We start from the raw sequence: 6,000 nt of genomic DNA on the forward strand, positions 1-6,000 counted from the left end.
ATGGAACTGGCTTATAACACTTGTGTGTATATATATATATAGATATATAACAGTGATAAGGATTCAGCCTCTCCTTCTATACACAGAATAGGGTTCCTTGATTTTACTGATATGGATGACATAGGATGCCCACTAATTGTCTGTTTAAGGCTACAATTCATACCTTACAAACATATGCATACAAGATCTCAGCTTCGTTAAATTATGGAGGACCTTAGAACTATCCTTTTTAATGTTGTGCCTCTAATTCAAGGACAAGTCCTCCTCAAGATGACTGATAGGATACCACCATTCTAGCTGTAAATGAAATCGCCTTTTAAGGCCTCATAGTCCAGTGACCATAATGTATCAAAATCCACACAACTGCCAATTTTTTTTTTCAGATTAGGGCATTTAACTTTCTTCAGAATAATGAGAAGAAAAAATTGATAAAAAAGGATGCACTGTCAAGAGCAGCAGAAGCAAAATACCCTTAAATTCTGCTTAAGCAAAGAAGTCCTCCAGAATTGCTTCAGACAGAGGGCATAAATACCTTGTTTATACTTAGAATCAAGCCTTCAAAGTAATGTACAAAGATGCCATGAATTGATCCACATTAAATTCCTCAGCGTAGACAGGGAACTTAATAACTCAGTCTGAAGGTTGTTGTGGCTCAATTACAAATGCTTTCACTTTGAAGAATAACACAGTGAAACCCTCTCCAATCAGGGCACAGAACTTAACATTGTAGATTTAGTCCATGGTTCTTTATATGCCTTGAATTACCACAGGCCTCCTAGAGGGTCGAAGTCTTGCCAAAAGGAGCCGCACTAGTCTCAAGTGTTTGCAACCTTGATGCATGCCATAAACCATAGAATAGTGCGAATACTCTGCCTAGATTACTGCCCTACCACAGGGCCGAGAATCCTCCACTGGTGGTCAATCAAAGGTTCAGATCCCACAACCAGCACAGCCCTAAGCCCAACAAAAATGACAAAATTGTGCCACAGATGACCTTGGCTGAGGCTGAGTAGCCTCAGACAGTCTGCTCCTTCAGCGAGTGACCTAAACAGAAAACAAGAGAAAAAAAAATGCCAATCTTCCAAAGTAGATTCACTACTACACAGGGACGCAATACCTTAGAAATTAATTCACAGAAGAGTGTGTCAGATCAACACATTCTTAAAAAAAAAACTCTTCATAGACATCTTGTCATGATAGGTATCTTAGTTGTTGAAGGAGGACTTTAGCGTCTTCAGATTTGATTAATGACCTCCATGAGCTATTTAGCCCAACTCTTGCATATACCCAGACTTGCATTATTTTTCAAGACCTCTCATGTTTTCTAGGGCTTGTAACAAGATACTTCAAATGCATTAGCAGTCCACTACTTTATCTTGACTTCAGGGAAACTTGACAACATCTCTTGTGATTGCATTCCTCCTCTTACTATCAATTACATCATATGATAGTAATTGATGAAAGAACATCAAACATAAATGCAGAAGACAAGCCAAGACAAAAGGACACCAGATTTGACGAATGCCAGGGAAAAACCCCAAGATTGGGAAAGCCCTTTGATCAATTCTTCTTATTATTATATCAAAATGTTCAGTAGAGAGAGAGTACAAAAGTCAAAATTGACTTGCCAAATCGAAATCAAAATAGCCCTGTCAAATTTGCAGTCCACGGCAGTCAAAATCTGCCCTAACCAGAAAGTCAACAGCACGTTAAAGTACTAACAAATTGTCCTCAATTCAGCTCGGTCATACCCAGTCAAACTCGGCCTTCAAAGGTGGTCAAAGATAGCCCAAAACAGTCATGAATACAGTGGTCAAACTTGGCCAAAATCTGTAGTCAACCATGCGATTGATCTGCTGTCAAAGTCAACAAAATGCCTTGGTTCTTGTGCCAATAGATGCGGTCTGCCAAAAACGAAATTCTGGCACAAAAACCGCAGTCAAAGGAGGTCAAACCACCCCTGGTCAACGTTGGTCAAACCTGCAACTGTCTCTGAAATTTCATCCATGTAATTCGTCCTGAAATTTGTCCTTTTGCTGCCACATGTGTGAGGAAAAGATATGCCCAATAAGTTATACGAACCAATCAGAGAAGGAGAGATGATTGTGTGAGTGAGTGAAGTGCCAAATGAGGTTGGAGGTCTCTCTTATTTATACAAATCGTTGAGGGTGAAGTGACATGTCTCTTGGGCTTCATGAGCCTACATGATGATGTGGTCGACCTTGACAATTTGCACATGTGAGGGCATAAATTCAAAAACACATTTCTTTTTATCCAAATTTGATGATCTTTAGGTCGATTTTGGTCATCTCGAAAAGAGGAATTCAATGCAATAATCATCTCCATCAAATGAGCTGTCCAAAGTGGAATTTGGCCCGAGTTTCCAATTTCAACACATATATATGAGGCATGGGCACATTGGCATTAATATACGATGGTCTAACCAAAAGTAATCTAAGTCTAGACTACAAAATAGGTCTAACCTTTTATTTTGCAGAGCATGAAGTTGGCAACTTTGTTAATTTTTGAGTTTTTGATGGATAGAGGAAGAAACATATCATTTTCGATCACATTAATGCCAAATTCTCGACAAGATCGGTTGCTATTGACCTCAAGTTTAGGAACTGGTATGTTTTTGGCTTACATTAAAATGTTAGATACATTGCATCTTTTCATATAATACAATATCATTTTCCCCTGGAAAAAAAGAAGTTGAGCTCTTCTCTTCCTCATACCACAACCCAACATAATCATGTCAAACCACTCCTATCAGACTAAGTTATCAAATCCGTACTCCCTCAAGATCCATAATGATTCTTCTCCAATGTGAAGATGACCTAGATACAACCCAGATACATATTCATACAAGATATCAGACAAAACCATACAAGATCCGTATCAAATTAGGAAGATGTATATTTTGTATCATATACATTAAAAAACCACAAAAACCTAAATTAAGAAACTCAACTCTAAATTAAACCCTAGCAACTCATTTTAGACCAGTTTTGCAGGGTTTTGGGTTGTAATTGAGCTCCATTTTGTGTATAGTTTTCCTATAGGTTGACTTTGAGGGTCTAGAGCTAAGTTGCACAAAACGTCGAAATGTTTCGGAGTTTCCGAAATGGGTACGTTTAGAAACGTCACCTCCCAAAAATGGAAACGTCAGGCAAAACGTCTACTGAAATGTCGTGTATATATATATATGTATATATATAAGAGTGAATAACAGATTATCTTGCAAGAAAAAAGGGAATAGGAACCATAGATGCCAATTAGAAGGAAAACCAAGTCTATTAACTCATAGATGATTACATGATCGTTGAGTTTCGGCCAGGTTTCGGGTACGAGTACAACCCGAAATGTTGGGTTTCTGGAAGTTTCATGCAACATAAGTCTAGAGGGTAATTTCAAGGACTTTCGTCATTTTGGCCTAATCTTCTTCATTTTTGCTTTAGCTTGCAGTGTTCCTAACCACCTAGAGGATATTAATGATGTAAAAATTCAATAGTGAGATGATGAAGATGAAAGCATGAATTTATTATGTCGATAGGCATGTCTATTTCAGAATAGACATTCCATAATTTTAATTTAATTATCAGTAATTATTAGGTGGATGGTGGAGAACTAACCTCCATGGAATATGTTGGAATATTCATAGTATTTACATGGATCAATGGTTAAGATTTATCTGCAAGTTAGTTATACTCTTTTAATTTATTTATCTCTTATTAATTAATTAAAGAAAGTATCATATCAACACGTCATATTGGGTATGTGGTATTAATAAACCATGGTATTGTAACGAAAGTTATTTAGAAGTTAAGAATTGTCATGGTAAAGTGGGGGTGAATCTCCATGGATAAGAATATTGATTAACTCATAAATTAATTCTTTTTATAATTAATAATAATTAAATCTGGGCAATGTGAGATGTATCTTAGGGTAAGTGTTTTGATGTTTACCATGGATTGATGCCTATTGGCATTTACCAGCCATTTAATTTATATGACTGTGCTAGTTTGATAACATAGGTTCTGGAGTGATGAGACACTCACTTTGTTTGTATTCTTTACTTATGAAATCCTAATACTAATGGAAATTCAATATTTTCAGTTCTAATTCCAAAACCATAAATGCTTCATGATATTTGTTTTGCATATATAGCTTTTATATCTATTAACTTATATATATTGTATGCAAAGATTTTTAAAAATCTGCTACTTCATAACTATATCTATATCATTATAACAATATAACTTACCAGACAAACTACTCTTTGGCAGCTATGTACTAAGAAGTATTCAGTTACCTTTGATGAGCATATCGATTTTTTCAATCAAGCTCACAATCCAATAATAAGAAGAGAACTCATTTTATCTGCTATAATCATAGCTTAATAGAAAATTTCCTGAGATGCTTCCTTTCCGTAAAAATCATAAGCAACAACTAGACAACAGCGGTTGATTAAATTTCGAAATACATCTCCAGGACAACAAATTTTTGACCCTCGTCACTTGTAATGTGTGAGTGAAGTTACGGTGGGGTTGCGAAGAAGCTATTAGAGTGAAACATAAATGAGAAAACCACCCCGAAATAGGAGAAGAAGTTGGGATTAGTAGGAAATTATCTTGAAAGTATTCAATGAGGTACAAAATTTAGGAAATTAGCTTGAAAGTATTCAATGAGATGCGATTTCTTCCTTAAAAAAAATGGATCTCATTGGTTCAATACATCCCCAATAGACTTGGCTTTGGTAACTTGGATTAAGTAAGAAAGTTGGGATTAGTAGGAAATTATCTTGAAAGTATTCAATGAGATACTTCGGAAATTATCTTGAAAGTATTCAATGAGATGCGATTTCTTCCTTGAAAGGAAATTGGTCTCATCAGTTCAATATATCCCCCAATAGACTGGTTCAATATATCCCCCAATACCGTTTATGCTAAGCTGGAGTTACAGGATTTCACAGTAGGTTGTAGATGGCATGCCTAAAATTCCATAATTTGTAACAGAAGAAATGCAGTTAGCCCAGGTATTTCCACAAACTGTTTCAAAGCTTCCAGAATACCAATTCAAAACTATTGACCGAACGAATCATTAGACTTTTACCAAACAAAGGCAAGCTCAATGAAAGAGCGCCTCTTAATCTGTAGTTCCTTTGATATGAAACCTCCGTGAACCACCATTTCTCCTCAGTGTATAACCAAAGATTATTTAATATTTTTTTGATTCAGCTTACATTTATCACAAAAGTTAAGATACTCTTGAGAAAGTTGAACAGTATAAATAAAAATATAAAGTCGTAAGGAACACATGTAGTGGATGAGTTTAGCCAGTGGTGAAATAAAACTTAACGATGCAGTCCTCTTAAGTACCTGATGACCATTTGGATTGAACAAAAGCATAAGAGCGAAGCAGTTACCTCGAACTGATGAAAAGCGGCAATGGAAATAGTCGCGAATTTCTGGCAAATGCAACAGTGTGCCCACGAAGGATGTCTATAAGAATTGTAACATTTAGTGCATGGAATTGCCAGTTTTTAAAAACATTTGCTTTAAGGACAACATTCAGACGACACGGGAGATTTAGATGGGCCTCGGGAGAGCTCATCCGTGGGATTTGAGGGTAATTGAGTGGATTTGATTTTTTTTTTAAATCATGTATTATTATAAATTGATTTGATCTTTTATAATATTTTTAAGATAAAAAATAAAATCTTAATTCAGAGGTGGATTTAAATTCACATAACAGTTTTTGTTTTTGGATGTGATAAAGTGATTTTAAAATGTTTCTAAAACTTAAGTACACATTTCAATCCAGATGTATGGTAAATTTAAATAGGATTTTTCACTTCTTGTGTTTCTCAAAGGGAGTAATTTTGTGAATATGAAAAATACAATAGAGGTGATATTTTTTAGGAGATGAATTGAGAATCAAAATCATAGAATTTGGAAGGATTATATTATTCTTTGAAGATAGAAGGATTATAATTCTTTT

At 35.4% G+C, this 6,000-nt stretch overlaps 1 protein-coding gene across 2 annotated transcripts in view; it reads right to left on the reverse strand.

Moving 5' to 3' along the window:
- The window catches only part of LOC149153873 (uncharacterized), a 428,780-nt gene extending 423,160 nt beyond the window's left edge, over positions 1-5,620 (reverse strand). For both annotated transcript variants that reach the window (XM_089440030.1, XM_089440031.1), the window contains exon 1: positions 5,426-5,620. The gene's annotated coding sequence lies outside the window, so the exon portion shown is untranslated. The remainder of the gene's footprint in view (positions 1-5,425) is intronic.
- Between the last annotated feature and the right edge of the window lie 380 nt (positions 5,621-6,000).

This window comes from Pinus tabuliformis, chromosome 9, assembly GCF_031772625.1.
Source record: "Pinus tabuliformis cultivar Carrire ecotype Pingquan chromosome 9, CPIR1, whole genome shotgun sequence".
Classification (NCBI taxonomy): Eukaryota; Viridiplantae; Streptophyta; class Pinopsida; order Pinales; family Pinaceae; genus Pinus; species Pinus tabuliformis.